The following is a 27,482-nucleotide window of genomic DNA, read 5'->3' as shown; positions in this document are numbered from 1 at the left end:
ATGCCTCCCAGGGAGCTTCATGAAACAGGAAGCCAGGAGAAGAAGCTAGCAGAAGAAGCTGTGTTCACCATGTGCCTTTCCACTTGAGAGAGAAACCCTGAACTTCATCATTCTTCTTGAACCAAGGTATCATTCCCTGGATGCCTTTGATTGGACATTTCTATAGACTTGTTTTAATTGGGACATTTTCTCAGCCTTAGAACTGTAAATGAGCAACTTATTAAATTCCCCTTTTTAAAAGCCATTCTGTTTCTGGTATATTGCATTCTAGCGCCTAGCAAGCTAGAACACTATCTTTTTCCTTTTCTTCAGTCAGCATCCAGGATTCCACAGCCAGTATTTCTCTGAGAACATTTTCGCCTCCTAATCACTGTGCACAATGGTTTCCTCAGGTTTTTAGTATGAGCAGCATGAAAGGTGTCTGAAGTGAAAGGCTGTGGTCATATCCATTTTTTATGCATTTTTATTGAGATATATTCACACACCATATCGTCCATCCAAAGTATACAATCAATGGCTCATTGTATCATCATGTAGTTGTGCACTTCTCACCACAATCAATTTTAGAACATATTTATTACTCCAAAAAAGGAATCAATTTTTGAACATTTTTCATTACTCTAAAAATATGGAATCATTTTAGAACATTTTCATTACTCTCAAAAAAAGGAATAAAACTAAAAAAGAAAACCCAAAACATCCCATACCCTTTATGCCCCACCATTATTATTATCATTTGTTTTTATTTTATTACTCATCCTCCCATAAAAGAGGGAGGGCAGTGAGCTTATTTGCAGAGGTGGCTTAGAGAAGAGAGACCACATGTGAGCCCTACTTACAATTATGCCTAAGAGTCATAATTGCTTTCTGGGGGTGACTCTTAGGCATAATTGTAAGTAGGCTTAGTTTTGACATTGTAGAAATAGATTTCACAATTTCTCGAGATTGAGGGCTTGGCTTATTAAATTGGAAGTCCCTAATGCTTCCCAGATGGGTAAGTTTAATAGTTGTACAGTTTTCCCCAGTCCCTCTATATATTTTTAAAATATATATATATTTTTATTTTTCTGCCCAAAATACTCTGGAATGTATTGGGGTATTACATTAAGCAGTACAGAACAAGAAGATCTCATTCCCTGTTCTATGTTTCATGCAATTATGTCATCTAAATAAACTGACCAGACAGTTAAACTAGATAGTGTGCTACAGAAAATATAATTTTTTTACCAAATAAACATCACTTCCCTTGGCCTCACACAGAGGTTGAGGTTTTAAGATACAAACAATATCATCTTTTACCCTGAATTCTGATTTACCTTAGTCCTAATAAGGTCCATTTCATTCATATCTCTAACTGAAGTCTGATCTCTTTCTCAGCATCTTTAACAGTTGCTGTAGAGAGTAATGCTGACTTTCAGAGCTGCAGAGCTGTAGCTCTGAGTCTCAAGTGTCACTCAGAAAAGTTCCCAAAGTTCCAGGGAATGACTAGGTTACATACAATGAGCACAGCATCTCAGAATTTAGAATTAGCAGTTGCAACTCAGGGAGAGATGTGATTGCTATTAGAGTTTACAATCTAGGAACCTTCTCAATAAGCCTTATTGAACATTCTATACTCCTTTATCATCGATTGCCCAATCTCTGCTCACATTCTATCCTTTAATCACTTATGCTTTCGAATTCAATTCTCAAAGTTTGCTCATTATGGTTAGTTTATGTTAGTGAGACCATAGAATATTCATCCTTTCATTTATGGCTTATTGCACTCAACATAATGTCCTCAAGGATCATTCCTCTAGTTGCATGTCTCACAAGTTTTTTCCTTCCTGCAGCCACTCAATATTCCATTATATGTATACACCAGTGTTTCCCCTTCTGCTCATCAGTTGATGTACCTTTAGGCCACCTCCATCCATTGCAAATTGTGAATAATGTATGGCCATATCCCTTTTAGCTTGTAAATATATTTGAGACTTGACTTTAAGAGCAGGGGAAAGCACAATGAAAGATTAAAAGCAGATTTGCAATGTCAAATTTTAGTTTTAAAAAGATCACTCCAGCTGCATGAAGGACTGAATGATATGAATGTGAAGAGACCAATTCAGAGGCAATTGTGAGGATAATAGCAGTGAAGAAGATGTTGGAGTGCATGGAATTTGTGTTATAGAAGATGGAGGGAAATGATAAGAGAAATATTTGACTTAGAGATCTATTGAACTTGCAGTGCCAAAGATTCCCATGCTTCTGGGGAAAAAAAATGAAACAAAACAAAACAAAGAAACTGTATATATTTTGATACTGTGACTCTAAACATATAAGCAAAACCTCCATGAGCCAACTCTATGGTGATTTAACTAGATAGTGAGGATATTGGCATGGCTCCTTCAGTGAAGTCTCCTTCAATTTCCCACTTCAAACTTTTGTTCTGAATGCCTTTGTATATTGGACAGAATATTATCTTGCCATCTACGCTGGTTTGAAGCTGCTATGTACCCCATAAGAGATCATGTTCTCTTGATCCATCCCTGTGAGGGCAGACCTGTTGTTAGGTGGGACATTTTAATTAGGTTCTTTCCATGGAGATGTGACCCACCTTATTCAAGGTGGGTCTTAATCCTTTATTGGGTTCTTTGTGAAAGGATAAAAGACAGTAAAAACCCAGAGAGCTTAGAGAGAAATTCCTTGGAGATGCTAAGAAAGGACCCACGGGAGCTGAGAGAGAAAGGAACTGAAATTAGAGGAACTCAGGAAAGAAAGATCTGTCACATGGGAAGGCCAGCCATATGCCCAGATGCCAGGAGGAACCCCAGATGCCATCGGCCTTTCTTCAGAGAAGGTATCTTCCTTTTGATGTCTTTTCATGGCCTTTGAACTGAAAATTTGTGAGTTAATAAATTCCTTTTGTAAAAGCCAACCCATTTCTGGTATATTGCATTCCAGCAGCTTTCACAAAACAAAGCACCCCTTCCCAAAATTCATAGCTGAAGACAATTTGACCAGTTAGAACCAATGACACAAAAAAATAGAATTTTAGTGTTAGGTTTCTAATACACAGATGGGACAGAGTTAATTGATGATAACCTAATATTTTCTGTAATTTTACATGAATCCACTTACAATTTCCCATGGCAACAAGAATTTTATAACAGGATTTAAGTTGAATATAGTGCCAAATTGTAATTCCTCCTCTCATGTAGATTCCTTGTATTTTTCACTCCTCAATCATGCTTTTCAAAACAAGAATAAGAAGGATAAATCTAACATTTTCACAAACATAGACTAGATGAACCATTTTTTATGACTGTATTAGATATATATGAAAACTATATGATCCTAGTAAATTATGTAAGGTTTATTTTCTTATCCTACTTTTATTCATCTTTTCAATACCCTGGTGTCAATTCTTGTCATTATTATCTAATTTTCAGTTTGTTCTTGTTGCTATAAAACTCCCCAGAACTTGCTATAAAATTCTTCCAGATGATAGCCTCTCAAGACTCCTTGAATTACAGACTTAAAGATTCATATAAATTCTCTTGATCAAAACCAATCCTTTCTGTCTCATTTGCTCAAAGCTCTTCTCACAATACAAGTAGATAAAAATAAATCTCAAGATTAGGAATAAGTCCTTAGTGCAATTTAAAACTACACGATTGTCTTAGTGTCTACTGCTAAGAATATGAGCAAGGAGATAGTGAACCTATTGTGGAAAGGATAGATTTTTGGTTTGAAATAGATCATTGGATATATTTTCCTTGAATGTGTGTGTGTGTGTATGTGTATCATGTATTTTGCTGCATTTTGTTTTCGTTTTGTGGATATTATGGGAAATGAACTGGTTAAGCTATTGCTAAAACATTAAGAATTTAAAGAATCAAGCCAAACCCTGGAGAGGAGTGAGTAGAACAAGTGGCTTTAAGAGCTAATCAGCCAAGTTCTACCAATCCTTTGAGAAACAGGTGTATCCTCAGAACAGAAATCACCCTCATGCTTGAGCAAGAAATGAAATCCTGTGCAGTGGATGTGTATTTGCAGTCTAGATATTGAAAAGGAAAAAGTACCTTTGCCTGCAAAATACAACTTACTAGCCCAGTGTGGTTAGAGAAACTATCTGCCTGTGCTGAAGATCAGAAAGTAGGGGAGTAAGAGGCTTCCAAACCCTAGCCCATCTTGATACTTTAGCAGCTAGGTTTCTATTAAACTTCTACTATTCACTTTATTACCTTGCTAGTATTTAGCAAAGTGCTTGTATTTGATCCACTCTCTCTTATATGTGCCAATAAACATGTATTTTTGTTCTTTAGCAGAGATTGTTATTAGTAAAGTGTTTCCTCTGAGAGACAAACATAATTGTGACAGCAGTGTTCCAAATAAAAAAACCCTCGAGCGAAGTGAAGATAAAATGTAGTCATTCTGACACACGTGCTGCTGTGCAGCTCTTCTGTTTATGAGGATATTCTGTTCTCAGAGCAAAGTTTGGGTTTTCTGGGATTTTTTAAAATTGGGATAGGGTACAGGGAACGATATGTTCCACCCTCATTCATTGTCTGTCATAAATGCTGGTGAAATTCTCTTCCCTTGGCTGAACCCCCCCCCTTAGCTAAGCCACAGTCACCCAGTTAATTCTTTTCTAGGAGTTGTGATCAAGGGACTCAGTTGGCTATGCTTTCAATTTGTTCAATTTCAGAGAAACCATAATACCTACTGATTTCATTGTCACCTCCTACATTGTTCTTTTCTGAAAGTGCTGGAGTCTGAGCTCTAAGGCAATCAAAGAGCAGTGAATGTTTATACTTTTGCTTGGTGTGGGAAACTGCCTGTGATTGTTTTTGTTGTATACTTTGTTGATGGTGTTTATTTTGTGAAGAATCTACTATAACTTCTGAAATGTGCTTGGCCAGGAAGAAAAAGGGAAAAAACATTTCAGAACTTTCAGTATTTGCTCTATTAAGTTACTTCCACTAATCAAAAGTACCACAAGCCCTCCTACTTTCAGGGCTTGGCAACCACTGTACCCTGCCTGTACTCTCTGCTCACCCTCCTTTTCTAAATTACTTCTGCCAATCATTCAAAGTCAGCTAATAGTAAAATTAGCCTGTGGATCACATGGAACATCAATTAATACTCCCCAGCACCCCATTTAATCTTCTAAGTAGATACTATTTTCATCTTGATTTTAAAGATAAGACAGCCAGATATTAGAGAGGTTATTTAACATACCCAAGACACACAGCTAAGAAAGTGGTGAATCCAGAATTTGAACCATCTATTTAACTCCAAATCCAAAGTTCTTAACTACAAAATGTAGCATCTCCTCTGAAGATGATATAGATACCCTTTTTAGTGTTCCCTGTTCTGTCCGCTCTCCTTGCTCCTACACACTGCAGTGTGTGCATCGAGTTACTTGGGTGCCATACTCCGAACTCATGGGCCTTGTCTGTCTTGGTCTCCAGAGGCACCTGGTGCCCAGCACAGTGCCTGGCACATAGTAGATGCTCAACAAATATTAGGTACACCTTCCTGATCGTGACCAACAAAAGAAATTACCACAAAGGAGCTATAAAGATCACAGCTTTGTCATTATTTTTTCAAATGTTAGTCCTTTAAGTCACCTCCTTTCTGGTATTGTAGTGCATTGCATTGCATTATCTCTTCCTTAAATTGGCCTTTTAGCTATATTTATTATGGTACTGATTTGAATAGAGTGCTTCAAAAATAAACCAATCTTCAGGGAAAAAACTAATCTCTTTGATCCTAAAAATCATATCAGTATGATTTTTAGAAAACAATATAAACTGCTGACTATGTAATCTTTTTTCAGTCTGAGAATAAGTATTTGATATTCTTTTTCTTTGGGGGGGTGCATGATCCATGAATTGAACCCGGGTCTCCCGCATAGAAAGCAAGCATTCTACCACTGAACCACCTGTGCACCCTTGATATTCTTTTAAAGTCAATTTCCATGGATTGTGTAACTGTCAGACTATTACAGAGCCAGCTTGGAGTTTTCAAATAGGAAAGCAATGTATGTTAAAAGGATTGATTTTGAAAGCCCTTAATTATTTGAAGGTCATCAAAAGTCTGCTTGTTCTTCAGATTTTAGTATTTCTATTTATACTTAACTTGTAGGATGAAAAAGAGAAAATAAAACAATTTTTAATAGAACTAGTTACAAATGAGTTTTAGCGCTGACATCCGTTTGAAGAGTGACCATTTGATTTAAATCATTTTGTTCCTTGATCTGAAAATGTCATCCACATTTCCCAGGCATACCATTTTATGAGATTAATTACTAGATAGTAGCCAGTCTTGGAACATAATCCACTCTCCATGCCCCACTTTTTAAAAGACATATTCAAGTAATTGAGAGCATGTGAGAGAATAAAAATACAATTTTCTTCATAAAAACAATAACTTTTTAATGGGGTAGAGATGGGTGCTTGTAACAGCATGCATGCGTAAAATGCTTGTGGTGAAACATGGTAACAAGCTTTAGATCATAGAGAAAATAGGTTTTAAGTTAAAGTCCAGAAGACAATGCTATGAGATATGGATTTACTCTAACAAAGCACATTTTCTTTAAAATTGTCAACCTTGTCACAATATGACCATCCAAAATCCACACAGAGAAGATGTGTCATTTAGTAGTTCTGCCTAGATACCGACACATTCGCAAATTAAAAATGTAAATGACCCAGATGTTCCATCTACTTGTTGCAAATTAAACATATTTTTAAAAATACCTGCAATATTTTCAAGAATAAAATGTAACATCTCCAATTTGGGCACATAAATGACAGTCTCTCAGTTAGTAAAAGGCATATAAGTAAAAGACCAGATACTACCTCTGTGTTCCCATCTCTGACTTTATACCAGATTGCGGTACGTGCAAAGGAGCAAAATCCTCAAATCCTGTTTGCCATTCAATACTTTATTATTATTAAGAAGAACATGTATACAAAAAAGGCAATAAATTTACATGGATTTGAGCAAATTCCTCGGTCATTTTGTACCTTATTATACTAGAATCTTTAAGTTGAAAGAGGAGTCCAAGCTTATCTTGTCACCCATCAAACACACTGATGACCAGCAGAGATACAAAAGTCAAGTGTTTTCAGTGGCCAAGCAGGGGATATAAAAGCACAAAGGTGTGCAGTGGTTTTGTGGAATAAAATAACGAGTAGCGGGAACATTATCTACTTTGAATTTGCCTGGTTTTTCGGAATGTCATTCAATACAAATTTTAAAAACACGTTGTTGGCCAAATCTTTGCACTGCCCACTAAAATTTTAATTGATGTTTTACCAGACTGTGGTATGTGCAAAGAAAAAAAATCCTCAAATCTTGCTTGCCATTCAGTATTTTATTATTATTATTTTATTGTGAAAAACAACATATATACAAAAAAGCAATAAATTTCAAAGCACACCACAACAATTAGTTATAGAACAGATTTCAGAGTTTGGTATGGGTTGCAGTTCCTCAATTTTAGGTTTTTCCTTCTGCATTATTGTGATTTTCCATTTTAAATGAGTAAATGAAACAAAGAGAGTTACCTACCATTCAAAGTGCACTAGAATCTTTTAATGAAACAAAAGTGTCAGATTAAGTGGCCTCTTAATGCACATCTACCTCCAGATTACTATGTTTTCTAAACCTTTGTACCCTAAATTTGGTTCCTGGAAGAGGAGCAGCAGCCCTGAGAACTCTGCATTTTATGCTTTTTCTCACAGGATCTGCCTGCACTTTAAAATTTGAGAAGGCCTGCCCTAGCTCTAATAGAAAAAAATAAGACAACCTACTGAGAAATAAGTCATTTGTTAGTACTTATGTAGAGAATTGAGAAAGGCGTTCTAGAATTTATGGAATCTTTGTTACTTTGAGATCTTGATATTATTTCCTAGAGTCTTTCTAGTGTGGGTTAAGCACCTTATTTCCAGAAATGAGAGAAATAGACTACCTGACCTCTTAGTTCTGGTCCAGCCCTCCATTCTCAGGATCACCTGTGTTAGCTCAAAACTTAGTGTTGTTTTAAATGGCTGCATTCACTTAATGGGTTTCCATTTCTTCCTTTCCTTGAGGGAGTGGGGAAAGGTTGAAAGTTCAGCTTTCATTTACACACACAATTTAAGCTGAACACTCCACAGGACTATTGGTTTTAAGGAGAAATATTTCCCAAGCGTTGTAGGTAAAATTGAATACTCTTGGTAAGTAGGAATTCAGACCATTGATGAAAGGAATGCTTTGTTTTTATCCATTAGTCAGTTATAAGTCTAAAATAGCTCTGTTAGCATACTTTCTCTGCTCTGAATCGTTAAGGGTAATTTCCAGCTCCTCTGGTAGAGAAATATTTTCAGGCAATTCTGAAACATATTGTTTCAATATTAATTATAAGGTAAATTCTTAAAATCTTTCAGGTCCCCTTTAAAAACTGAGCACAGTATCTTACTTTAAAGATTCACTGAAGAAGTGCTCAGTTCAAGACAAATATCATCTCAATTTATTCCAAGTGTTACTGTTTAGGATTAAATTTGTGAATGTACCAGTTTGTGTCATTAACTTCGTGGTTTTCATCTATGAACCTCCACTTCCTGGCATAGTGCTTGTGGTTACATGCATAAAAAGTGTCTTGAAATGTGTAGAGATGCCCCATGGATCCATTTCTTTTGTTTTTTTTTTTTTTTTACATATGAATGCATCTTATGTTATTGATATGTTGTATATATGGGAAAGTGAGCCTCACCCTTTCAGTGAAATGTAGTGGTGGCTAATTAATAAAAAGTAAATTCAATCAAGATGGTATGTCAATATTCATTTAATTGCAATTTTTAGAACAATCCTCTGATTAGCTAAACAAGCAAGTTATGTATGGCTGCTGTGCTTGTTAGGAATTATCTAGGGACCCTTGGAAAGATGACATCCTGACCTTGCAGGCAACATTAAACCTTGTTTCTCTTCTCTGTTATTGTCCGCTCTATAGCAGCAGGCAGAGAGCTCCTTATCATGCCCCAATTTCTCTATTTTAAGTGTTCTTAATGCACAGTTTGTTGAGCTCTGGCAAAGAGATAAAGAGAAGTATTACTTTTGCAGAATGATCATGAAAGCGCAGGTCAACATTATCTTTTATGGAAAAATTGCTATTGCTCAGCAAACCACTTTTGGAAACAGGCTTTATCTTTGGTCATTCTGGAGAGGAAACTTTTATTCCTTAAGAAAAAAAGGAAGATAATTTGACATTATGAGTCTCTCAAAAAATTGCAAGCATGCATTCATTCTTATTCAAATAGGGAGATAAAATAGATGAAATGAACCAAATTATTTGCTCCCATCTCAACATAAGGCAACCAGGAAATGCAATCCTACAAACACACACACACACACACACACTCACACACAAACACACACACACACACACGGTAGTGAGAACTGTGAGAATTCTGGTCATCTGTTCAACATTTTCTGTTATCAGTCAGGTGATTTAGTCAAAGGAGGGTAAGAAAGCTTTGTGTCATGGGTGACAATCCACAAGGTACATAATGTAGAATTACCCATAATAATAATTTAGTAAAAAAAAAAAAAATCAGACTCCCACTGTGTTTTGGCACAACATAAAGAGCTATTCAGTTAACACTTCTAGTGATGCTAATTAGTATGAATTAATGAGGGATTGTGATTGACACAGCCATTACATTAAGCTAAAAGTGAGTTTTGGTAAACGGAAAGATAGGAAAACTTGTGAATGACCAAGTAGTGCATTTTGAGAAACCAAAGATATATATGAAAAGCCTCCTGAGGGTGGCATGAAAATGAACACCTACTATCCCAGACCTTTTGAAATTTTTTGAGAGCTTTTTAAATTTTGCATAATGCTGATAATTTAAAAGATTCAATCTGTTCAGTTGACCTCAATCAAATAAATGGTGGGCTTCTCCTGGCTGCTCTGTTCTCTTCCAGCTTTTGTTGAGTTTAAGCTCCTTCCCAGATGTTGTATTTAAAAAATACACAGCCATTAAAACAATAATTGTTACACACATTCCTTCAATATTACATGTACTAGGCTTTTGCTATGAAATAGACACAAAACTAGTAACTTCATTTCATAACTGGCAAACTGGATTACATTCATGAAAAATAGCCCCCAAATTCAAAAGCATATGTTTCAGTCCCCTTGGCTGCTCAGACAAATACCATGCGCTATGTAGGCTTAAGCAACGGGAATATATTAACTTGCAGTTTTGAGGCTAAGGGAAAATCCAAGTCAAGGATCTGAAGTTCAAAATCAAGACATCATCAAGGGCATGCTTTCTCCCTGAAAACTGGCATTCTAGGGCTGGCTGCTGGGGTTCCTTGGTCCTTGGCTCCTCTGTCATATGATGAAGCACATGGCAACCTCTCCTGGCTTCTCTGTTCTCTTCCAGGTTTAGTTGAGTTTAAGTTTCTTGCTTTCCATGGCTTTCTCTCTATCTGCTTGAATTCTTTTTGCTTACATGGAACACAAGTAATAGGATTAAGACCCATCTTTTTGAGGTGGACCACGCTTTAACTGAGGTAATCTCACCAGAAAGGTCCAATTCACAATGGGTTTACACCCACAGGTGGATTAAGTTTAAGAACATGTTCTTCTGGCATGTAAACACCTCCAAAGTACCACAGCATATCACACCAGAGGGTTGTTTCTTCTCATACATGTCCATCACAGTCAGGTGAAGGATCTGACCCAGTTCTTGTCACTTGTGGACCCAGGCCTACATAGAAGCTGCCATTTGCACTTCCCTTGAGGGAGGAAAAGGTTGTTCTGGAGCGTCTCCACAGACAAGTTCTCTGGTCTGATACTGACACGTGTCACTTCTGTTCATAAGCGATTATCCAGAATTAGTCATGTGCCCCACAATAAGATGGCCCAGAAATGTGGTCCTGCAATGTATCTTAGAAAGTAAGTGTCTGGAAATGTTTGGTAAATGGCACTAATAGCTATCAAAATGATTTCATTTAATTTTCATACACTTCTGAAGTATAGTTACGATACTCAGCCAACATTATATAATTATTAAGTGGTAGTTCTGATATTTAGAAACTTTTCTATTTAATTCAAAACCTTCTAGTGATGATGCAGCAATGTTTCTAATATTTTTTCAAGATTTGAGTTTTTCTGTGAAAATTGCATTAAAGTTTAAACAGAAATGGAAGGAAAATAGTGAAAGACAGAGAAGGAAAATGAGATGAACAAACTTGTAAACAAAATGGAATTCTATATTAGTGATTGAACTCTTCCTTTTGATCTCATTTATTTTTCACTGCATGGAATGTTTTTAATATACTTGATATTTTATACGTACAGCTAATTTCACTTCTACTCAAGAAAAATGAGCTCTTTTCGCTAAAATTACATACTGTGTGTGCCCCACAGTTATTCCATGATGATATTGCTTATTACTGTAAAACAAATGGCTCCCTGCAGTATTATTTTCAGATGAGATCATATCAGATCTCATAAGCTGAACCAAGTAGGGTTATGCACAAAGAAGATCTCCAAGGAAAATCTACATTCTCTAAGAAAATAGTTTCAAGGACTCAATAAATTACATTTGGATGTGATTAAATAATAGCAACAACAAGATACCTCACCCTTAGAAAGATGTTAAAATTCAACAAGTTTCTTATTTGGGGTGGAATTGAAACAAAACCCAGGATTGTAGCAGTATTTGTGTCTATTTTCATTTGTATAAGTAATGAAAGCCTTAGGAACTAACTAGATTAAAAAATAAAAACAGAATATTGTTATTTTGGTTTGTACTACACTCCTTAAAGCATCATATGAACTACTTTTCCCTTCAGGAGTTTCTATCTACAAAGAGTCTCTCTCTCTCTCCGCTCCCTCCCCACCCCCCTCTTTCTCTTTCTCTCTGTTTCTCTGTTTCTCTCAATATTCAGGTGAATAAAGAACTAGAACATATTCAAAGACAATCTACACCGCAAATTGTTCATACTATTAAGCAATACAAATGCATCAATTAACAAAATGTCAAGTGAGGACAATTTTTAAGTCATGCCTTACTAAGGTATTTAGATGTATCTTTTTAATTGCCTGAATAGAATAATCTCACTGAGAAGTTAGATTTCTGCTTAGTCTTTGAAGACGTTCATATAATTACAGTTGCCGAACAATGTAAAAGTCTTTGTTGGATGGGGCTGAGCTCTATAATTTTAGAAAAGTTTTAAACAGAAATTAAATGCCTGCAAAGAATTAATAGAGAAAGTATCACAACAGGAGACTGACCATATGGCATGTAAGCTTCGTTTCCATTTGAAAATTTTATGATTCAGCAAATAAGTATATTCAAATACTTAACAAAAATGAATCAGCATTTCACAGTACTTCTTAGGACCCAGCAGCCCAGACACCCAAGCAAAGACCTAATGAATTTTAGCAAATTCAACAAGAATTGATGCCCATTTACTTAAGATCTAGCAATGCCTGGAAACATGTTGAGATTGGAAATAGGGTTGTATACACTCTGAGCCCCACACTAGAAGACTATGAAATGACCAAATTATAGTGTGGGTATTGGGGAGGAGGTACATTAAATGAGAAGAGACAGGAGGTGGGGGGAGAAACAATTTCCAAAGTTGGGAAAAGGAACATCCGCCTTCAGGTTGTACCCTATTATTAGTTAAGAGCTTTCTGAACAATGATGAATAAAAGATTAAAAATCCCTTTTCAAAGATTAAGCTCATACCAGCTCCCTAGGGAGGGGAGAAGGGGTTATCAGCTGTTATGATGGCAACTTTGAAGATCTCAAGCACTTAGCTAGCACCCTCCTGAGTTTAAAAGACCAAATCAAGTCCATTAAATACTTAAGTTTTAAAAGCTCCCTATGTTTTATCCTCTTTATGTGTGGATTTTAGTAGTTGGCTTGGCAAAGTTCAATAAATAGTTCCTAGGGGAACTCAGATGTACAAAGTACATGAGTGTATTGTTCTTATTCACAATTTTAAGTACCTAAGTGCCTCTCAAATAAATGCATTTGCACTCCGGCATTTTAAAAACACCTTGCTTAGGAAAAAAAAGTCATATTATTATAGGTCAAGAAGAAGGAGATTCATGGGGCTGTAAATCTTTAAGAGTAAAGCAATCTAATAAAGGACCAAAGGAAATCCCAGCATAGTATTAATAAATTACATGATGCCTTTCATTTCAATGATCAAGACCTCAGAAGAAAAGACAAGATATGTATAGAAAAAGATCAATCTATACATCATTTTAATCAACCTACTTCCACATGACAAATTCATCAGTGTCAACAACAGTGTACCCAGTTAATAGAACAAGCAGAAGAAAATGCACCTGGTAAATCTACTAAGCAATATATAGGCAATAGGTGAAAACGTTTCTGGAAAATTGCTTTTTTTTGGGTGTTTTGCTTTGTTTTGTTTTGTTTTACTTTGTCTGTGATGACTAGGTTTCAATAACATCCTGGAGGAAATGGGAAGGTGGGTGGACGCCAATAGAAGAACACTTTACACAGGCCTTGAGAATCTCAGCTTTGCGGTACATTTCTCTGGATAATGTGCCAGGATTTGGGACACCAGGGCTAAGCAAGGGTCTACAGAGTCCCCCATTTTTGTCACCACGATTCTGAAATACAGACCTGTCAGCTTCCAGGTTGCCCATTGTCAAACCTTCTGAGAGCCTAGTGTTAGAGTCAGGGTATAGCTGCAGTGCAAGCACTGGACATGAGTGAGAAATAAAGCTCAAGAAATCAACACCAAGAAGCTGGCTGTACATACACAGTTTATTATTCATAATATTATCTAATAAAGTTAAGCAAGGTCCTAATTGGATAACTGTCAGCTTCCCTCTCTATAGGTGATCGCACTTCTCTTTCATTGCAACTCCTCTTTAATCTTTTATTCATTATCCTCCTATATGTTTGTGACCTCCATGACAGGTTTGGGGATCGCAATAATCTTATAAGATCGAAAAGATGAGCAAATTGCATACATATTTAAACCAAGGGCACGTGGGGTGTCAATTTTGTCTTTTTACTCTTCATCTCTAAGATGTCCTTAATTAACTCAACTCTTACCTTAACTGAAATATAATTCAGCCATAGTGGTTTTGAGTCTTGAAATTAGGATTTAGAACAACAGAAAAGTGATTGGAATGGTCATTTTGGATTTGTCTAGTTCAACATCAAGGTGCCTTCTTTTTTATATAGCTCGCACACCCGAAAAACAAGTAGGTCCAGTTCATTTAAAAAAAAATTCCTTTGCTACCCAGTTGGAGCATAGTCAGGCAGAGAATCCATTCATTCTCCTGTTTCCAAGTCAGTGGGGGTGGCTGGAAAAAGTATCATATTAGTTAAAATATGGTGACTGCATCATTCAGATGTGCACATTTTCATTTGCTGCTTCTAAGAAGATAGAGTGAGTAAAACAATTCATCCAGAGTCATTTATGTGGCAAGCATTTAACAATTGTTTAGTTCAGAATTTCTATGCTCAAGTTCAGTGAAGCTTGAAATCACAGTATTATTTCTCATTTTGCTCATATGTTATCTGTATGCTTGAATGTGCTGCTAAATAGATTTGAATGTGAACTATCAGTACTAGGCATAAAGTTTCTTTTGCATGATTAGAGTATCTTTCTTGTAAATATTCTGGGTTTTGCGGTGTTTTATAATATGTTTTAGATTTTTGTATTGTACTCCTTTCTTTTGGGTTTCTGGGAGTTAAAGAGGGCTCTACACGAACAGTCTAGATAACCTACAATAGAATGTTTTTTCATTCCTCATGTGGGTCGTGTTAATTAATGCAAAGTTATTTATTTTCAACACGTGTGAAATATTGCTCTGTAGATAAGGCCTCCTTTCAAAGAGGTCACAATTTGCCTAAAATTTAACTTCAGATTACTAATGCACAATGAAGTCTCCGTCCTCCCCGCTCAGGACACAAGCAGTTGTGTAATCAGTCACTCAGAAGCTGCAGCGGCTCATAGTTGCATGATTCTAGTTTGGTAGATTAGCTTCCTTCTCCTGAGATAGGTATTATCCAGTGTATCATCCACGGGGTAAACCGCTGCGGTCTCCTCAAAGACAAAGCAGCCAATCAAGTAAATTGGAAGAGTAAGGGGTGGGGGAAGGGAACTGGGGTCAAATACTGAGTATTTTAGAGAATTGTAGAATTGTATAACTAAAAGGCTTTTTGTAGGTCATTTAGCTCAACCCTCTAATTTTATAAATTATAAACCCTCTAATTTTATACATTATAAACCCTCTAATTTTATAAATGAGAAACTTAGATCTCAGGGACTACATAAGCCAGTGAAATTTAAAAATCAAATTTAGGTGATAAAAGGAGTGGTTGAACAATGACAGAGTCATAGAGCTGCCCTCAGAGAGGAGTAGCCAAGATCAACTATGCATGATCTGAAAGCAGGAAGCAAATTAGGGTTTAATGTAGTCTGGGACACATCTAGAAAGGACCAGTGTAGCACGTGACGGCTGGTACATGTCAGTATAAGCAGATGTGTTTCTAGTGACTCCAGCCAATGGATAAAGGTAAGGGAGGCTTGGATAAATCTTTCCAGAAAAAAAAAAATGTGTGGCATGTAAGACCCTTACAAAGTCAGCTGAGTTGCAAGAGAAATTTGGGTAAACCAGCTGTACCAACACAGAGTAAACTGAAGGATGGTAGACATTGAAATTCCCAAAACTCACTTTAGCCCTACTGACCACTTCTAGACCACAGACAGGTCTTAATTTGGTGTTTGTGTTATGGTTGTTTGTGTGTCTATGTACTTTCAATTAAATTTCAACATTTAAAAATCATGAAACTTTATATCAAAATCTGTATATTTAAATTTCCCAAGCTCCTTATTGATCTGCATGTCTTAAGACTAAGGATAAGATACAATATTTCTTTTATTAGAGAAGTTGTAGGATTTACAGAAAATTCCTACATGAAATACAGCGTCCCCATACACCACCCTGATATTAAAATGTGGCGTCAATGTGGTACATTTGATACACTTCATGAAGGAACATTTTTATAATTGTAATATGAACTGTGGTGCATCATTTACAGTAGGTTCACTGTGCTATCCAGTCTTATGTTGTTGGGTTTTTTTTTTAATTTTTATTCTAGTAACATATATACACCTAAAATTTCTCCTTTTAAACACATTCACGTATATACATCGATGGTGTTAATCACATTCACAGTATTGTGCTACCATCACCACCATCCATTACCAAAGCTTTACAGTCAACCCAAATAGGAATCGTAAATTTAAGCATTAGCTCCTTATTGCCTGTAACTCACCCCATCCCCTAATAAACCCCGTCCCCTAGCAATCCATAGTCTCGATTCTGCCTCTAAGAGTTTGCTTATTAGAATTATTTTACATCAGTGAAGTCATAGACTATCTGTCCTTTTGTGCCTGGCTTATTTCACTTAACATGGTGTCTTTAAAGTTCATCCATGTTGTCACAGATACAATTTTATCATCTGACTTGATGACACCGCACTTAATACATGATGGGGCCAACATGTTGATACAATTTCCTCACTTAACTACCAACAAACTGATATCATCATGCTTCATAGAGGATATTATGGACCAGAAGCCCAGCCTTTCAACTATAGCAATTTACTACTATGTGAAATTGGAGTTACTAGTAGACCATAAAATAGTTAAGTAACTATCCTTTTTTTTCATTTAAAAATTAAAATTAAATCATAAGTCCATTGAAGTCCATTTGATGGATCATGTCATCATAAGATAATTAGTATAATATAATTAGATTGATGTAATTCCAGGCAAAAACAAAACACAAAGGAATTAATTTTTAGTAATGGAATTTTCATAAATCTGGCAGAAAATATGCAGGAGGTTGTCCCTAGTAACATATGCTGCTTTCAAGAGTTTTCCTAAAGCCTTGAGATATTCATATATAAATATGGATTCTTTGCTTTTATCAGTATTTGGGGAGGGAACATCATGTGAAGTGAAATAAGCCAGGCACATATATTTTGAACTTAAATTAGTTGTGTAAGCTATTTGTAAAAATTGTGTAAGCGATTTTTAAAAAGCTATTTAAATATAAAAGATAACGAATGTAAGATGGCTTCATAAATTGTCATGTGTTGCACAAATGTACTACCCCTTCACAACATCCTCAAATGATGTTGCTTTCCCTTCCTACTGTGCTACACTGGAGCGCTATAATGCACAGCGGAAAGGGCATGAGGTTTGGGTCAGGCTATCTACTTAGTAACAGGTCCTTGGTAAATTCACTTCACGTTTCTTGGCTCTGTATCCTCACTTCAAAGTAAAATGGGCATACCATCAAGTAACTCATAGAGTTGTGTGGTATAAATAAGAAACAAAGATTATAAAGTGTCTAGCAATCAAGTACTCAAAGCTGCATTATTATTATTATTTTAGTAGATAAGCAAGTATTGTAGTGCGTTTTGCAATATACGTATTATACGTATGAATGTGTTCTAGCAATTTAAGAAAAAAGAAGATGATTCAAATATTTGGCATCATAAACTAGTTCTCTCCCCCCATCCACGCGCCCTGAGGTCGCCCTCCCCATACCACGAATATAGGGTTGCATTTATATCCAGGCACATGGAGAAAAGGAGCCTTTGATCCCAACATTTACTAAACTATCCATGGGTGTACCGATATCTTACTTCCCAAAGTTCTTTAGTATCTAATATCCTATTTGAAACACCCAATAACTCTTTGTGGTAGGAAGGTCTTTTGTTATATTACAGATTGAAAATAAAGGCCCCAAAGAGGTAAACAGCTTGTTAAAGGTCATATATTAGATGTAGAAAACTGAGTAACACCCAAGAGTTCCACTCCCCCTCCTGCAGTCTCATGGCAATGTTCCATCTCAGAGCAGATTTTTTTCTTAAAAATCACACACATGCACACACACACACTCACAAACAAATTATGAAATCCTATTATTTGGGGGAAAATAAATTCAGAAGTTACAGTTTAAGTATTCTCTGTGACATTCCTGAGAAAATGATATAATTAAAATATAATTGGACATAAGTAAATGTTGGGCATTCACTATCTCTCAAAACATTCGTATCCATTATAAAAGTATCTGATGACTAAAGAAAGCTGTCTTCCCCACACTTAGCTAAAGTCAGCTTCTCAATCACTTTTACTCAAAAAGTTAACTCCTCTCATTGTCTTTTTTGAGTTTTCCAGCAAAGTTCCTGGAATGATTTTTCTTTTACTTTGTAAGAAGGTTGTTGTACAGTTTGAAAGGATTAACTGACATCCTTATTAAAAGTTTATAAACTCATATGTAGCATCTCTGGACTATGAGCTACATTACTTTGAACAATTCTTTTGATATTGTTCACTCATTTATTCAACAAATTTTTTAATAAAATAATACCAGTTATTTTGCTAAGTACTGAAAACACATACATGAACGAGACACAATCCTGACCAATTTATAGCTCAGAGTTCTCTCTAATAACTTGCCCTGATCCCAGGACCTAAAAAATATCGTCATCATTTTCATTTCACATTCATTCAATCCACTGACTTTGGTTCCTATGGTAACAACCCTGTTGCAGAAAGAATTGATAGAATTAATGACATTTCCCAAAAATTTGACTTTTTTTTAAATTCGACTTTTATCTTCAGGATACGGTTTATGTCCAACATTACATCAAAATCCCAGACCCACTTACTCACTTCTCAAATACATCTGTTGCTACCATGACTACCATTGGGTAAAACTATTCTCAAACCTCCTTTTTATAATTTGGATTCAAAGCTCTGTCTTCCTAGTGCTTATATCATATTTTATGGATGTCATGTGCCCATAAAAGATCAATACACACATCATTGTATTGTCATTTTTATCATTTCTATTTAGACCCTTTTGCCAGCAACAGCAAATAATTTAGATTCTCTAAATTGTTCCTTGAGCAGTGTTTCCTAAAAGTTACATGCTATTCTGACTTCCACTTATCTTTCCTATCTGCATACATTCTGTAAAATACTCAGATTTCAGTCTTTTTTAGGTCATCTCAAATTCAAGTAGCAGGCATGCCCACACTTGCCATAAAAAAGGTGTGTGTTAAATATACATATAACATAAATGTAAAATAGAGAGTAAATTTAATATACAGTAAATATCCCCTCAGGGATAGACACCAAACAATTAATGACCCAGCACAGTGCTTACAAAGGAAGCCCCAAGGGTCATTCTACACACATTTCCATACAGAAGGAAGCTAATGCAAAAATAAACGTGAAAACGGTCATATAGACAAGAGAGCGGTTATTTAGTAATTACTTACATGACCTACAGCACTGCGAGTTTTCTATGATGCTAAAGCAGCAATATATTTTGTCTTAAATGTATCTGATCTCCTCCAAGGAAATAAAAGCCAGTCCTATCTACCCAACCAGAGAGGTACTTCATTTCCGAAAATGTCAGGAGCCCTGGAGGACAAGATTGCGCAGAATTTAAACGTGAGGGGTGCTGTAAGATCTGCCTCTGGAGGTGTTGTAGACTACTAAAGGTAAACCATGGGGAATTACACAGCTCCCGAGAGTGACACCACATTCCCAAGCGTTTGGTGTGTCTAGAGGTAAATCATCCTCATCTCATTCTCCTCAGAGACCAGGCGACATGGAGTGTAAAGCAAAGTGTGCAAGGTTTCTGGAAAATCGTTTTTGTGAGGAGAAAATTGATACTTTTTTCCCTCAAAAATTCACCTAAGTCTGATATCTTCTAACTGGAATAACCTAGGAAGGAAAGACCACTGTCCTCATTTCAAAATACTGACAAGTTAGGCTAATGTCAGCAGGAAATGGAGGAGTCCTGAAGGTATTTTCCCCCTAAGAGAAATCTTTTTGTTCAACTCTTCAAGCTGCCCTTATAAAAATGATGATGGACCTTATCTAATTAGGATTGATCTGGCTCATCATGTGCTTAGGTGTCTGTGTGTAGTCCACAGATAAATTTGCCAGAGGGTCAGAAATTGTCTCTACCTTCCTTAATGGCAAGGATTATGTCTTATTCTTCTTTTAATTTATTTAATGAATATTAATTGGGTACCTACTATAAGCCAGATAGAATTTTAGGTACAGATAGACCATAGGATATAAAATATACAAGTTTTTGTTTTCATGACTATTAGATTCTTAGTGCTAATGAATTTGTTCCCAAGGAGAATAAGCAAATAAAAATATATTTTCAGATGGTGGCAGGCAATATGAAGAATATTAAGTAGGTAAGGAAAGCAGCAAGATATAGTTGGTCAGGGAAATCCCTTCTGATATAGCAGACAAAGATCATCCTAGTTAGAGGGAGAGTACTGAAGTAGACTGAGGTGAACAAGAGGCTCTAAAGGTTTAAGAAACAGAAAGAAGCTTACTGAGGCTGGTGCATGGTAAGAAAGTGGAAGTTCTGAGAGCTGAAGTCATAGATGCGAGAAAGGTGCAGATCCCAGAGGACCTTGCAGGCTATGGTAAGGGGACGGGATTTTATTATAAATGCAATGCACCATGAGTCCTAGAATGAGGGTAGGCACATAACTGGTGGTTAAACATTTATTTAATATTGAAATAATATTGGGAACCTGTTACAATTTGCATTTGCTTTCTTAAGTCTGGTAATTTCTCCATTGAAGTAAAGCCTTCGGTCCTACACAAATGCCTGAGTTCCATTACTGTTTAAAGTATTCTTGTTAGTGCTCAACTTTATCCTCTATAATTAAGGCAATCTAATTGATCAAAAGTTATATCCACCTTCATTTTCAAAGAAGGTTATTTGTCATTAAAAAATAGGAAAATGCATAGATTTTCTCATCCATCTTACTTGCTGTGCAAATTTGCTAGAATTTACTCATTGATCATAGATTATAAATAGCTGTGGATAAAGAGGTCATATCCAAACTATATTATTTTTTCGTCTACTGCTGTATGCATCAGCTCTGGGACATTAGCTTTATAACATTTTTTCCTGAGACCAGATCCTTGTTTTTCTGCATTTCCAATAGTTTCTAGACATTCTTGGTTTTCACCTGAACTTTCTTAAAGGTTCTGTCCTTTCTTAGCACAGTATCTTTAAGGAAGTGAAAAGATAGTCCTGAAATAATATTCCTATTATTTAATATTTATAGACTCATCTCCCCTTTTAGGCTATCATGTTTGAATCTTTATTTTTATTTTACTTATTTAACAAAGAGTCATATACCCTTTCTAAATGCCAGCCACTTTAAATATTGTATAAATAGGAACTCATTAAATAAAACATGGAGATAATACTGAAGTGATGTTCACAGTACACATCAGGTTCATGAAACACCAGTATGATTTTCATCAACTCGTTCTGGGGACTTTTGTGTGTGTGTATATGTGCATGTGCATGTACGTAAGCGGGTGAACATATATACCATGCAAAATTTCCTAACTTAACCATTTATAAATGTACAATTCAGCAACATGAATTATATTCATGATGTTGTGCAACCATCATCACCATCCATTACCAAGACTTTTTCATGACCCCAAACAGAAACTCTGTACCTATTAAGCAAAAACTATCCATTCCCCAACCCTCCCAGCTCCTGGTAATCTCTAATCTACATCATGACTCGACGAATTTGCTTATTCTAGATATATTACACATATGGAATCATACAAGATTTTTCCTTTTCCTCTGGCTTATTTCACTCAACAAAATTGTTTCAAGGTTCATCCATGTTGTAGCATGTATCAGAACCTCACCTCTTTTTACAGCTGAATAATATTCCATTTTATATATATGCCAAATTATATTTACCAATTATCTATGAATATCCGGGTTGTTTCCACCTTTGGGCTATTGTGAATAATACTGCTATGAGCATTGGTGTAGAAATATCTATTTAGATTCCTGTTTTCAATTCTTTGGGTTTATATACACAGAAGTCCTCATGTGGTAATTCTTTATTTAACTTTTTGAATAACCACCAAACTAGTTTCCGCAGCAGCTGCACCATTTTACATTCTCATCAACAATGAACTAGGGTTTCAATATCCCTACATCTTTGCCATTTCTTGTTATTTTCCATTTTTTAAATAATAGCTATCCTAATGGGTATAAAGTGAGTATCTTATAAGATACCTCAAGGGTATCTCATAGTGGCTTTGATTTGCATTTCCTTGATGACTAATGATGTTGAGCATTTCTCCATATGCTATTTGGCCACTTAAATATTGTCTTTGGAGAAATGTCATGTCCTTATCTCATTTTGTAATTGGATTGTTTCTCTTCTTTTGTTGTTAAGATTCTAAAAACTCCTATTCATTGCCAGTTAACATTAACATTAGCTTTTTTAGAGAAAGTTTATTTTTGAAAAAGAATACAACTTGCTAACAAAATTGCAAATTTTGTATCATGTAATAAGTGCTTAGTGTTTATTTGTGAAGAGGTTTGGATTTACCAAAGAAACACTGTTCAGAGGAATAATTGGTTTTGGAAATAATGGTATCTTTTTTTTTTTTAATGTTAAGTTTGAGATAACAGCAGAATATTCAGGTAAAGAAGAGCTCCTGTCCCTTAACGAGCTGTAAAAAACACTGAAGGTCTCAAACAAAACCATCATCAGGGCATGTAACTATTGTTAACTCTTTAAGTCAGCCAAAATTTGGTTGTAGATGGACTGACTGACAGACCAGCAAATAATTACAACTGCCAACACAGTGGTTAATGTCAAAAGAAGAGGAGAAATTTTTCAAGTAAAAAATTGTTTGTGCTTAACGAAGGTTAAAACATCCATTTGTTAAACTGAGGGTTCTGGCTTTGAATAGATCCATCAAGATAATTAATGTGTATTCAGATTTCACAGTGTTGTTGAGCTTGAACATGTACTGCATTTTATATGACCAAGAAAAACTTAGAAAATATATTTCTATATATAATTGGAAAGAAGCTTTGATTGAAAGCAAACAATTAGTCTTGAAAATGAGGGAACACAAATTTTTAATTTGTTAATGATTGAATCGTAATCCATTGTTAGCGATATTTTTCACTTAATCAGATAGAGAATGCCTCACCATGGATATTCTTGCTGCTGTAGTTTTTTTTTTATTCCTCATGTTAGCCCAGGACTCCATGGAAATGTTTGGTCTTAAGAAAAACTGTGTTGATCATGCTACAACAGCAGAGAATGAGATCTAGCATAAGCTCAGCAAACATTCTGTGATACTTTGGACATATAACCACTCTAACTTCTACCAAGTTTTAAGCCTACCATACGCATCCTATCAATATTACCAAGATTGGTTACTATAGAATTTAGCATAGCATATCATTGAAATTTCTTAGTCTGTGTATTTATCTTTTAATATAAAAGAAGTTTTTAGGAGATTCTGTTCCCTACACCCCTCAACCCTACAACATCCCAAATTGGGCATGAAGAGGAATATGAGCCTAATTCAAGCTGGGATAATTGGGTTTTCTGTTTTATGCATTTAGAATTGTGTCATGAAAAGCAAGCCTGCCAACAGTGGAGACCCAAGCTTGGAAGGTCATGTTGACTGAGGATTGAGGCTACCATTCACGAACAAGTATGATGGAGACATGAGTAAATTGATGAATGAGCATAAAAAATTTCTAAAAGAAAAATGATGCATCACTGTGGAGAAACAAAAAACCAAGAGATCAGAACACTGGAGTAGATAGAGTCAATAACTGTAATCTCTGACTTTCAAGTTGCTTGTGCTATTGTTGAAATACATGGTTTTTATACCTCCAAACTTTAGGTGCATTGAGATACTTCTAAGTCCCTATATTAGCTACTCCCCAGCCTCTACCTGCCCTTTCTTTACAGTCAATAGACCTATGACTGATACAACTTTTATATTGTCACATTATCTTCTAAGGACAATAGTTTATGAGTATGTACACTTACTGGTGTGGGGAGAAGGAGGAGATGGACGTGAAATGTGAGCATAGATTAAATAAATGTGAAAGTTGTTTTAAATCCGAGAATGGTGCCCCCTCATGACAATTCTAATTCCAAATGGAGTTATCACATGTCAAATCACACTGCAAAGATTCCCACCTATTTATTACATAAAGTTGGAATAAAATCAGTTTCTGTTTTTGCAAAGGCCTCAAATTCTTAATGTTGGTGCGATAGCATCCATGTAGAACACATTAAAAGACTGTAAAGCTGATTTGGGCACTTTAATTGTACCATTCCCTTCCATACCATTTAAAAGAAGTCCACAGATTCATAAGGCAAAAATAGTGAGGATTTCTTTGGAGAGGGTTGACTGTGACCTAGGCAACTCATTTACCTCAGGCCAAATTTTGGTAGAAGGACTATATCAGTAATTTTGAGGTTGGATAATGACAGAAGTCAAAAATCACAAGTACTTGATTTTGATCTAGAAGTCTTTATTGGAAAAAAACTTTGGATAGAGTTGCCTGTGATGGCAGAAAAAGGAAGAAAGAGTACAAGGTACTTCTACTCAATGCACAAATGCATGAGTTTCCTGTGGACCCATGGAAACCCCATCAAAAGTAGACAGTCTTTAGACATCTTGGAAGTATCTTGGCTACAGGTTTACCTGCTGGAATTGGGTGACTGTAACAGAAAGAGCTTGTACAGAATCTACTACAAAGTAACCGGAGCTAAAGGAGAAATAGTCAGTGGCTTTGCAAAAGAGGGCACAGTGCAGTGGGAAGCCCTCACAGAGGAAGCAGGTAGTGAACACCGATAACCACGCAAAAGCAAGTCATGAGAGAAAGAAAGAGCCATTTCAATATCACAGAGGATGCCATACCTGCTAAACAAGAAATTTCTCTTCCATTACCTCTTCTGCCTACATCCTGGATAAGCCAGAGACAGTAGCATGAATAAGGGGGGAGTAGAAGACTAAGGCAGATAAACAGCAAAGAATGTGATCATGCTCAAAATCCTCAATACAGGTTTCTTAGCTAAACTCAAGTCCAAAAAGATCTGATTATAAATTAAATGAGAGATCTAAGTTTTGATTTATATCAGACTTCTCCATTCATACCTAGTAATGAAACTGTCAGTAATTGAAAGCAGCTAAGAGGCTATTATTCTGCCATAATATTACTCAGGGATAAGGAAGAGAAACTCTAGCCTGTTTAGAAGCCAATAGTGTGAGAAAAGTGAAGCTATTTCTGGAGTTTTCCTTAACAAATCCAGTTTGTACAGTAAATTGATTATAGAATTTGGAGGGCTCATTTCCCAATTCAGTTGTTCAGGAAGCTGCCCTGCTAGAAAAATGTGGATATAGCACTATCCAAGTCTCCATGAATCCCCTACCTGTATTTAAAGTTTCATTTCAATAGTGGGAAGATTGAGATGGACCTTTTGCACTTATGCTATTCTTGTTTGTATGTCCTGCCTGCATTCTGCTGTGTATTCCTTACTAAGTCTTCCTTATTGTGGTCTTTACTAGAGTTTCTTGGTCAGCCAAAGATTGGAAAAAGTCAAGGATGTCTTATGATTTATTTCAGATGTAACTAGCTTTGGAAATAGAAGTTTACTCTGAAATTGGCAAACAGGCAACCAGTTGCAGACGCCAAACATACCTTTGCTGGCTCTGTCATATTCTTCAAGTGGCCATTTTTAGGATGTCATAAAACCAGGGGGTCCTGCCCTCTTTCTTATGACCTGGGTCTTGGCATTATACTTGAAGAAAACGATGTTCATATGAGAAGGTCAGTCATTTCCTCTTTAACTACAAAGGCACAACAATGAGATGGGGTGGGGATTAGAGAGAGCAATGAGTTCAACTGAAGTTGACTGTAATAACTTGGAGCAAAATGAAGAAAGGAAAGTAGTTTTCCTTTTCAGGGATTCACTTTTCCATCCCTTGTAGTAGAGAAATAAGTGATGTATCAGAACGCCTCTTCAAATCCCCTCAATCCGTTTTAGTCCATAGGTTTATACATTTAGCATAACAGAATAGCAGAAGACTTGTGCCACCATATTTTATTCTTTAATTAGACTGTACATTCAATTCTAGCATTTCTTTTCAGCATAGGGTTGACAAGAGCACACCTGTCAGATGAAATCCTTTACATTAATTTTTATTCATTGCCACTGCTAATGTATATTACTATTTGCATGAAATATCTATCACCTCAAGGCTCCTGAAGAAAAAGAATACCATTAGAGACAATGTTGTGGTGAATATGAGTATTTTCCTTTTCAGAGGAGATTTGATTTGCAAATGTGCAATGTTATTAGAGATTAAATAAGGGGGATCATTCAGTCTCATGTATGAAGTTCTCTGTCCCTAATTTGACATACAAGGTCATTTATCTTTCAAGATATCAATATTCACACTTTAACTCATAAACCTGAATGTTTGAAGAGTACTTGAAGTTTTAATAAGAATGATAGTAATGAGCATTCTTTTCAATTATGGTTCTTTGGAATAGCTTTTTCTTAACACCCAAATTCAGGTTTCAAATCCCTTATGAATATAATTATTTGAAAAAATTGCTACATTTCTATCTGTGTTCAAATAAATGAACAAAAATGGAATATACTGTTAATCCTACAACAATTGAATGTCACATTCTGAGAATATTTATTTATAAATCATGTGACTTCTGCATTTTCCAAGATGATTAATGGTCTTTGGCCAACTTGTCAAATTCGTTCATGTATTTTTCATGCTCCTCTCATCTGAGGGTTTGTTTTATGCCCTTGAAAGCAAATTGAGTTTTTGACTGAGATTATATCCGTCACTAATTTTACCTTTAAAACTAAATTGACTAGCCTATTCAATTGAGAGAACACACACACACACACACACACATACACACACATACAAGAAACAAATGGAATCAACAATATAAAACAAATTAGCAAAAAGACAATGAATTGGTAGTCACAACAAATGCTAAGAGTTTGAAGCTCCCATCAGCATTCTTATGATTTTATTAAACATAAATTCTGTGGAAGCTAATGGCAAAATTTAGCAGTAATGTCCTCTTTCAATTTTACCTGAATATAATCAGAATTCTCAAATAGAAATTTCTATAGAAGTCTGGATGTAACATGTGACAGACTATTATACTGGTAGAAATAAATATATATAGGTGAAGGAAGAAAAAATTCTAATGTCCCATGTAGACACTATAAGCCAGATGCGGTGGCTAGTATACAGAAATCATCCAGTCGTAGAGGGCAAAAGTAGAATTCATTTTTCTTGCACAAGTACTGGGAATAAAAACTCATGGATCTTTGTAGCTTTCAAAGAACACAAATAGTTTTACAGTAAGAGTTCTTGAGAATGTCATTCATCAATAGTCTCCATTCTGTATAATGTCATACCTTTGTTTACTGGCAGAAAGTTAGCTCAGACAGGATTGTGGTTTTTTATCGGTTCTGTTTTTGTTGGTGGTGGTGCTGTTTTGTAGACTTTTGTGTTAAGAGTATATTACGACT

General features: G+C 35.8%; 1 long non-coding RNA gene across 5 annotated transcripts in view; it reads left to right on the top strand.

Moving 5' to 3' along the window:
- Positions 1-27,482, top strand: part of LOC143677592 (uncharacterized) — a 71,681-nt gene that overhangs the window by 24,381 nt on the left and 19,818 nt on the right. Inside the window, exons 4-5 of one of the 5 annotated variants that reach the window (XR_013172705.1) lie at positions 19,427-19,571; positions 23,516-24,012. The exons of 1 other annotated variant lie outside the window; for it this stretch is intronic. This is a non-coding gene — a long non-coding RNA (uncharacterized LOC143677592). Of the gene's footprint in view, positions 1-13,460; positions 13,826-19,426; positions 19,572-23,515; positions 24,013-27,482 lie in introns of those variants that run through there. 3 more of the 5 variants (XR_013172706.1, XR_013172707.1, XR_013172708.1) reach the window with 3 other exon arrangements.

This window comes from Tamandua tetradactyla, chromosome 3 (assembly GCF_023851605.1).
Source record: "Tamandua tetradactyla isolate mTamTet1 chromosome 3, mTamTet1.pri, whole genome shotgun sequence".
NCBI classification, from domain to species: Eukaryota; Metazoa; Chordata; class Mammalia; order Pilosa; family Myrmecophagidae; genus Tamandua; species Tamandua tetradactyla.
Note: the sequence above shows the minus strand (reverse complement) of the source record. Positions and strands in the feature narration are given on the sequence as shown.